The 10345-nt window shown below is 36.6% G+C and overlaps 1 long non-coding RNA gene across 1 annotated transcript; it reads left to right on the forward strand.

Annotated features, from left to right (window-relative positions):
- The first annotated feature begins 411 nt into the window (after positions 1-411).
- On the forward strand, positions 412-1323 carry LOC140829835 (uncharacterized). The gene is made up of 3 exons (XR_012117556.1): positions 412-846; positions 937-1006; positions 1104-1323. It is a non-coding gene; the product is annotated as an uncharacterized lncRNA (long non-coding RNA).
- Positions 1324-10345: the final 9022 nt, after the last annotated feature.

Below are 10345 nucleotides of genomic sequence, written 5' to 3' on the forward strand. Positions count from 1 at the left end.
CTCCACAAAAAACTCAAAGTTGTGTATACACATTATAATGCTCGTACTCTTGGAGCTTTTGATGAGGGACTGAAATTTCATGGTTACTTGATTCGAAGTGGGCTATGGAGCTCAACATCGGTACAGAATTCTCAATTGATTTGTTTGTAGGGAACACGCTTGTTGACTTTTATTACAACTGCACAGATGTTGGTTCCGCCATTAGAGTGTTTAGTGAGATGTGCCATAAGAACCTAGTGACATGGAATTCCCTTCTATGTGGATTTGTTCATAATGAGATGCATCCAGATGTTGGTTTTCCTTTTGTTTATTTTGATATTATTTATTATTTGATGTGGCATAATGAGTTGAAGTTTGCTTTTTTGTAAGCTATATTTTGTGAGCTTATAATTATCTCGAGTTAGTCATTTATTGATTTAGATAGTATATTTTGGTTGAGAATATATATTACATGTATATTTGCTGTTATGAGTTAACTAATTTGAATGATGTTTCTTTATGCTTTTTTGTTTTCTGGCTAGCTGGACATACTCATTAGCATAATGGTTGTTGATGATTGTATTTTATAATTGTTTTTATCAAAACCTTCTCTTTTGCTCTTTCACGTAGATTGGATGTTCTGTCTCAATAAAAAGTCTATTTGATTCGACGAAAATTGTGGCAAAAGGAGTAGTTCGTAGCATGGATCCAAATACTGAAGTAGGAAGACAGACGTTGGGACCAAATTGGTGTGAAATACAAGTTCTAGTTGTCCTAGAACGGGAATAGAGTTTGATTAGGCCGTATGATCTTTTACAAAAAGTTGGGGATACACTTGGAGGAATGATAGCTTAGCCTTGTCATTTGGTATGATATTCAACTTTTTAATTAACTAGTATTTATTGTTATGTCCGTCATGTTAGTATCTTTTTAAACCAATATAAATTATATTTGCAGTTGACAGTTAATGAGGAAGATTTCTACTAGGTGCATTTGGAGAAATAATAATTTTTCAGTTTATCATTTGGTATGATATTCACTAGTTTGAATTAGATTTTAATCTCTTTATTTTTTGCTTCTTTAATTTTATTTCATTCATACAAATATATGAATTTTTATTGTAGGTGACAAGAATATTGGATTTTGATTAAGACGAGATGGTTGAAGAATGAAGATGCGTCACAAGTTTGCTTATGTTTTGCTTTAGAAAACTTAATTGTTTGCTAGTTCTTAAACTAAATACATTTGGTACATTTGTTGGGGTATAGATGTTTTTCGAGGTAACAAATTTATCAGTATTATATATTAATGATTGCAAAATTAGTGACAATTATTGATTAGCAATTTAATTTCTATTTAAAAATTTTGTATTTGAATTTATGTTAATTTGTTATATAATTGAATATTATATCATGAAAATATTGAAAATCGATGACATTTCATAAAAAAATGACATTTTTTATATTACAATAGAACATTAAATCATGTACATAAAAAATGTCATTATAAAACTCATATGGAGACAATTCAAAAGTTCATTATAAACAACTATTAATGACAATTTTCCATGTTCTTATATACTAATATAGAAGACATTTGTAAGTGTCATTACAGATTACATAATGAGACATTTTAAATTAACCTTATAACCTATCATTAATGACATTTTTTTGTCACTTTAAATAATATACACGACACTTTTGATGTCATTATAAATGATTTTAACTGACATATAAATTTGTCATTATTGCTATAATAACAAGGCATATATAGATGTCTTTAAAACATGAGTTTTCCTGACATTTAAAATTGTCATTATATGAATAATTAGTAACACTTATGAAGTTGTCATTAACATCTTATAATGACATTAAAAAGTGTCAGGAAGGTTAAGACGACATTGAAATAGAGGACATTTGTTGAAGGTGTCACTAAAACTTAAATGTCACTAAATATTGAATATGATGACATTTATGAATGTCACCATAAGCATTTATTCTTGTAGTGGAGCTCGTTGACCGACATGTGTTAGGTGTGATACGATTGACTCTAACGAAGAATGTAGCACATAACGTGGTGGAGGCATAAACCACAGAAGAGATGATTTCCATTTTATCAGACATGTACGAGAAGCCATCAGCAAACAACAAAGTACATCTCATGAAAAAGTTATTCAACTTGAAAATGAGAGAAGGTGCTTATGTGGCTAAACACATCAATAAGTTCAATACGATTGTTTCTCAGCTAACATCAGTTGAAATTAATTTTGATGATAAGATTTTTGCACTTATTCTTTTGGCATCTTTACCAAATGTTTGGGAACCAATGAGGGAAGCGGTTAGCAATTATGTTGGAAAAAGAAAGCTACAATTCAATGACGTCAGAGATCAAATTCTTGCTGAAGAAGTTCGTAGGATGGATTCAGTTGAAAGAACATCATCGAGATCTGCTCTAAACTCGAAAATAGAGGAATGGGTAGGAGTGGCAAAAAGAGTTCAAAGCGATGGCACGGTAGGTCCAAGCAAGAAATGAAAAAGTCAAAAACAATTTGGAAAAGAATTTGAAATGCTGAAGCTGTGGTGAAACTGGTCACTTAAAAAAGAATTGCAAATCAACAAAGAATAATGCAAATGATGTTACTGAGGAGGCACATGATGCTTTATTACTATCGATGGAAAGCCCAGTTGATTGTTGGGTTATGGACTGAGAAGCTTCATTTCATACAACTGGTAATCGTGATGCATTCGATAATTACATCGCTGGCAATTACGAAATTGTTTTCTTCGCTGATGGAAAGCTTTTGGAAATAGTTGGTATGAGTGATGTCCGTATGAAGATGTCAGATGGATCTATCTGGAAAATCAACAAAGTCAGACATGTACCAAAATTGATACACAATTTGATCTCAGTGGGACAGCTCGATGACGAAGGCCATAATGTGACCTTTGGTGATGGTTCCTGGAAAGTAAACAAAGGGGCCATGATTGTTGTTCGAGGAAATAAAACTGGAGCACTTTATATGACTTCCAGTTGTATAGATACATTAGCAGACATGGATGCTGCAGCAAATTCAAGTCTATGGTATTATAAGCTTGGGCATATGAGTGAGAAGGGAATGAAGATGCTTGTATCAAACGGGAATCTACCGGAATTAAAGACCGTTGAACACAAGCTATGTGAAAGCTGTGTCTTTGGAAAGCAGAAAAATGTGAGCTTTTCAAAAGACCGTGGAGAACCAAAAGCAACAAAGTTGGATATGCTTCGTATTGATGTATGCTCCTGAGAAATCCCTTGGAGGTTCAAGATATTATGTCACATTTATCAACGATTCGACCTGGAAAGTTTGGTTTTATTTTCTGAAAAATAAATATGATGTTTAGGAGACCTTTAAAAGGTGGAAATCCATGGTTGATAATGAGACCAACTTGAAGTGCTTACGGTCTGATAACGGTGGTGAATATGAAGATGAAGAGTTCAAGAATATTGTTCACAAAACGGGATCAAGATGGAGAAAACCATTCCTGGTACACCTCAACAGAATGGTGTAGCCGAAAGGATGAACATGACCTTGAATGAATGTGCTAGGAGCATGAGACTGCATTATGGATTACCAAAATCATTTTGGGATCATATCTGATCAACAGAGGACCTTCGATATCGCTTGACTGCAGAATACCCGAAGAGGTATGGAGTGACAAAGAAGTAAACCTTTCATTCTTGAAAATGTTTGGATGTTTATCATATGTTCATATTGACTCAGCTAGCAGAAAAAAGCTTGATCCGAAATCAAAGAAGTGTCTCTTTATTGGTTATAGAGATAATGAGTTTTGTCATCGTTTCTGGGATGACCAAAACCGGAAAATCATTCGGAGCAGAGATGTAATCTTCAATTAGCAAGTTCTTTACAAGGACAAGTCAGACTTGGAATTGAAGATGAAAGTTTTGAAGTCAAGAATAAAGATGAAGTGCCATTGAAAGATATTCATGTGAATGAATCAAAAAGCAATAACCAGGAAGATGAAGAATCAACTGCACAAGATGATGACCCACAAACTCCGGTGATTGAATTCAGGAGATCTATGAGAACAATTAGATGTCCTGAGAGATACTCACCTGCACTTCACTATATTTTACTGACAGACCAAGGTGAACCGGAGACCTATGAAGAGGCTATGAAAAACGACGATTCAATCAAGTGGGAGTTATCTATGGAAGATGAGATAGATTCACTGCCATCCAACCAGACGTGGGAGTTAACAGAACTTCCACAAGGTAAAAAGGCATTACATAACAAGTGGGTGTATCGGTTAAAAGAAAAACATGATGGTAGCAAGAAGTACAAGGCAAGAATTGTTGTAAAATGTTTTCAACAAAAGGAAGACATTCATTATATTGAGATTTTCTCTCCAGTGGTTAATTTAACCACAATCAGGACTATACTCGAATTAATGGCAAAAGAAAATTTACATATGGAGCAGTTATATGTAAAGACGACATTTCTTCATGGTGACCTAGATGAAGAAATTTATATAAAGCAGTCACAGGGCTTTAAAGTACAGGGAAAAGAGAGAATGGTGTGCAAATTTAAGAAGAGCTTGTATGGTCTCAAACAAGCTCCAATACAGTGGCACAAGAAGTTTGAAGAATTCATGAGTAATAATGGTTTCCTGAGGTGTCAGGCTGATCATCGTTGTTATGTGAAGAAGTTTGATAGTTCTTATATCATTCTACTGTTATATGTAGATAATACGTTGATAGCAGGAGCTTGTCTAGAGGAAATTGATAAAATAAAGAAAGAGTTATCAAAAGAATTTTCTATGAAAAATTTGCGTGCTGAAAAACAAATCCTTAGAATGAGGATCTTTAGAGATCGGGTGAATGAAATCTTGAAGTTGTCTCAAGAAGAGTACATGAAAAAGGTGGTTAGCAGATTTAACATGGATGAAGCTAATATGTGAGTACTCCTTTGGCTAGTCATTTTAAACTAACCAAAGAACAATCACCATCGATGGAGCAGGCTTATATGAACAAAGTTCCTTATGCTTCTGTTGTTGGAAGCCTCATGTATGCAATGGTCTGCACTAGACCAGATACAGCCCATGCAATGGGAGTTGTGAGTAGGTTAATGAGCAATCCAGCAAAACAGCATTGGGAAGCAGTCAAATGAATTCTGAGGTATTTGAAATGTACTGATATTTTATCTTTGTGCTTCAGAAGTTCAAATTTGGGCTTACAAGGTTTTGTCGATGCAAACATGGGTGGTGACCTGGATGGCAGGAAAAGTACTACTGGGTATGTGTTCACATTAGGTGGTACGACAGTAAACTGTGTATCTAAGCTACAAAAGATAGTTGCGCTTTCGACTACTGAAGCTGAGTACTAGCAGTTACAGAAGTTTGCAAGGAGATGATATGGTTGAGATTTTTTTTTGAAAGAATTGGATCAGAAGCTTGAAGGTAGCATGTTACACTGTGACAGTCAGAGTGCTATTCATTTCACAAAAAATCATGTTTATCATGCTAGGACAAAGCATATACATGTTCGGTACCATTTCATCATATCAGTACTAGAAGATGGATTCTTGATACTTGAAAAGATTTCTGGAAGTAAGAGTCCAGCCGATATGCTGACGAAAAATATAACCTTTGACAAACTGAAGTTGTGTTCAACTTCAGTCGGACTGAAAGTATGAAAAGGAAGATATGAGTTGCAGCACTGATGGTGTGAAAACATGATTGAAATCAAGTTTTAAAGTGGGAGAAATGTTAGGTGAAAAGAGCCACATTCATTTAATGGTGTCGGAAGAATACAAATTAAATTTGCCAATAATGTCACAATTGTCAAATTTGATTGGCGGTGGCTAGAAGCTGATTGGCTATTTCATGTATGGGGAGCTTTATAAATAGAGCTCCCGCCATCTCAGTTTATGCAACTCAAAATTAAGAGCTTTAAAAGCTTAATATAATAGAGAGAGCATTTGAGTGTTGAATGTTCTCTAATGTGAGTTGGTAAAATTATTTTTTCTCGGTTATACTCGGGTTGGGAGGGTGAGATATTTATTGTATAAACTTGTTGTAATATTTCTCCTGTTATAAAATATTTGCAGTATCTCCGTAGATGTAGCCTATCTTAAGTGAACCACGTAAATTCTTGTGTTTTTACTGATTATTTTATTTCGCATTTTTATCATCACGGTCGTTATCGCTTCAATGTAATTGCCCAACATGTATTAAGGGAAAAAGGTGGTTAGCAGATTTAACATGGATGAAGCTAAACATGTGAGTACTTCTTTGGCTAGTCATTTTAAAATAACCAAATAACAATCACCATCGACGGAGCATGCTTATATGAACAAAGTTCCTTATGCTTCTGCTGTCGGAAGCCTCATGTATGCAATGGTGTGCACTAGACCAGACACAGCCCGTGCAGTGGGAGTTGTGAGTAGGTTTATGAGCAATCCGGCAAAATAGCATTGGGAAGCAGTCAAATGAACTCTGAGGTATTTGAAAGGTACTGCTAGTTTATCTTTGTGCTTCAGAAGGTCAAATTTGGGCTTACAGGGTTTTGTCGATGCAAACATGGGTGGTGACCTGGATGGCAGGAAAAGTACTACTGGGTATGTGTTCACATTAGGTGGTACGACAGTAAACTGGGTATCTAAGTTACAAAATATAGTTGCGCTTTCGACTACTGAAGCTGAGTACGTAGCAGTTATAGAAGCTAGCAAAGAGATGATATGGTTGAGATTTTTTTTTGAAAGAATTGGATCAGAATCTTGAAGGTAGCATGTTACATTATGAAAGTCAGAGTGCTATTCATTTCACAAAAAATCAAGTTTATCATGCTAGGACAAAGCATATACATGTTCGGTACCATTTCATCATATCAGTACTAGAAGATGGATTCTTGATACTGGAAAAGATTTCTGGAAGTAAGAGTCCAGACGATATGCTGACGAAAACTATAACCATTGACAAATTGAAGTTGTGTTCAACTTCAGTCGGACTGCAAGTATGAAAAGGAAGATATGAGTTGCTGCACTGATGGTGTGAAAACATGATTGAAATCAAGTCTTCAAGTGGGAGAAATGTTAGGTGAAAAGGGCCACATTCATTTAATGGTGTCAGAAGAATACAAATTAAATTTCCAACAATGTCACAATTGTCAAATTTGATTGGCGGTGGCTAGAAACTGATTGGATATTTCATGTATGGGGAGCTTTATAAATAGAGCTCCCTCCATCTCAGTTTATGCATCCCAAAATCAAGAGCTTTCAAAGCTTAATATAATAGAGAGAGCATTTGAGTGTTGAGTGTACTCTTGTGTGAGTTGGAGAAATTATTTTTCTCGGTTATACTCGGGTTGGGAGTGTGAGATATTTAGTATATTATTTTATACACTTGTTGTAATATTTCTCCTGTTATAAAAGATTTGCATTATCGCCGTGGACATAGCATGTCACGCCCCGAAACGGGGGTTGGTTGACACCGGCGTTGCTCTCAAATTTACATTCGAAAACAACAAGCCTCAGAAGTACAGAATTTCAGAAACCAATCTTTTATTCATAATATGAAATATTCATGGTCTGATACAACTCGAATTACTAATGTTTTACAGCGGAAATGTAAAACAGACACAACATTACTACAGATGCAGCGGAAATACATCATAAATAAAACTGAAAATTAACAATCTTCTTCACCAGCCCCAGAACTGGATCTGCTCCTCTTCTTCCAGCCTTTCCTCATCGTTCTTATCTGATATATTTCGGTGGGTGAGTGATATGATTGTCACTCAGTAAGCGGGGGCGGGAATAACTCCCAGTTTTCGAAATCATTTTAATACAGGACAGTAATTCAAGAATATACAGAACTTTTACTTTCAGAACAGGAATCAGTATTCAGAAATCAGTAATCAGTAATCAGTATTCGGTATTCAGTAATCAGTAATCAGAAATTTATCAAGTAAGCACTGAGCACGTTCGTGAATTTCATGGCTAAACTGATATCAGTCCCCTATATGTTCTCTCCTCTAAGGGGTGAGGCCAGTAATCAGTAATCAGTAATGTTCAGAATATATATTCCTACCATTAGTTCACTAAGTTTCAGTGCTTCAAAATCAGGTATCAGAAATCAAGAATATACTTTGCTTTAAAACAGAAATCATCAAACGGTTTTCAAGATATTTATACATAAGCCCACTACTGTAGTTTGCTAAAAGTGTTTCGGTTGAATTCTGAAATCTGCTTGCCTTGCTTCTGGATTTTACAGCTTCGAAAATGTACTCTCTTAGCTCTAATTTTCAAATGATAATCTCAAGATTTGTGTAACCCATTTCAGGGGTTTGAGAGTGTTATATATAGGCAAAAATTCTGACTGTTAGCCTCCCAATTAATGGCCATAATCTGCCATTAACAATCTTTATTCCGTGCTAAATGCTTCAGTTACAAGTCATGGCTGAATTAGTAACTGTCTGCTGGAATTTCGTGCTGCTGCTGCTGCTGGATTTTATCTGCTGGATTCTTTCTGCTGGATTTTGTCATCTTCTGAAATATGAGTTGCTGCTGGAATTGTTAGCTTCTGCTGAAATTGGCCAGCTGCTGCTACTGCTGGAATTTCAGGTTCTCACATCCCTCCCACCTTATGAGAAGTTTCGTCCTCGAAACTTGGCTATGCATGATCTTCAAAGAGGTAAGGGTATTGTGCTCGTATCTTTTCTTCCAACTCCCAAGTAGCTTCTCTTTCGGTGTGGTTGGACCATTGTACTTTGACATATGGAATAGTTCTTCGCCTCAGTACTTGGTCTTTGAAATCCACAATCCGAATCGGAGTTTCTTCATACTTTAACCCTTCATTCAGATTACTCTCAACCAAAAGTGGTCCAGCTTCCAGAATGTGACTTGGATCAGAAATATATCTCCTCAGCTGCGAGACGTGGAAAACATTATGGATCCTTGACATATCAGGGGGAAGTGCTAATCTGTAAGCAAGTGTTCCTACTTTCTCAAGGATTTCAAATGGTCCGATGTATCTGGGATTCAGTTTCCCAGCCTTATTGAATCGGATTACACCCTTCATGGGTGACACTTTCACATACGCCTTCTCTCCAATTTCAAATTCCACGGGTCTTCTTTTCAAGTCAGCCCAGCTTTTCTGTCGATCTTGAGCAGCTTTTAGTCGATCTTTGATCATAGCAACTTTATCCACTGTTTCTTGGATCAGTTCGGGTCCCACAATGGCTTTTTCCCCAACTTCATCCCAATATAGTGGTGATCGACATTTTCGTCCATACAAAGCTTCGTATGGTGCCATTCCAATACTACTATGGTAACTGTTATTGTAGGCGAACTCGATTAAGGGTAGATGTTCGCTCCCATTACCACTGAAGTCTAGAGCACATGCTCTCAACATATCTTCTAGAGTTTGAATGGTCCTCTCAGTTTGGCCGTCGGTTTGAGGGTGATAAGCCGTACTAAGAGTAACCTTAGTCCCCATAGCTTGCTGAAAGCTCTTCCAAAATCGAGATGTAAATCTAGAATCTCTGTCTGATAGTATGCTAGCCGGTACTCCATGTAATCGCACGATCTCATTCATGTACAAGGTTGCTAGCTTGTCCAAATTGTAGTTCATGCGGACAGGTAAGAAATGCGCAGATTGTGTGAGTCTATCTACGATCACCCAGATTCCGTCATGACTTTGTCTAGACTTTGGTAACCCGACAACAAAGTCCATGGAGATATGTTCCCATTTCCATTCTGGGATTTCTAAAGGTTGCAGAAGTCCTCCAGGTCTTTGGTGCTCTGCCTTGACTTGCTGGCACACGTGACACTTGGAAACATACATTGCCACGTCTTTCTTCATTCCATTCCACCAAAAGTTTTTCTTCAAATCTCTGTACATCTTGGTACTGCCAGGATGGACTGAAAATTTCGACTTATGTGCCTCTGACATTACTTCTTGTCGAAGGTCATCAATGTCTGGTACGCATAATCGTCCTCTCATCCACAAGATTCCTTTGCTATCCGTCCCGAATTCTGGTGCTTTTTCTTCTTTAACTTGCTCTTTCAGCTTTACTAAAGCGGGATCTTTATCTTGTCTCATCTTGATTGTCTCTCGAAGACAAGGTTGTGCTGAAAGTGACGCTAGGATTACTTTGCTCATATCATTCCGACTCAAAGCATCGGCTACCTTGTTTGCTTTGCCTGGGTGGTAGCTTATTGTCAAGTCGTAGTCCTTCAAAAGTTCGATCCATCGTCTCTGCCTCATGTTTAACTCCTTCTGAGTGAGCAAGTACTTGAGGCTTTGGTGATCAGTGAAAATCTCACACTTAGCACCATATAAGTAGTGTCTCCAAATCTTTAATGCGA

Source organism: Primulina eburnea, chromosome 4 (genome assembly GCF_022965805.1).
Source record: "Primulina eburnea isolate SZY01 chromosome 4, ASM2296580v1, whole genome shotgun sequence".
NCBI classification, from domain to species: domain Eukaryota; kingdom Viridiplantae; phylum Streptophyta; class Magnoliopsida; order Lamiales; family Gesneriaceae; genus Primulina; species Primulina eburnea.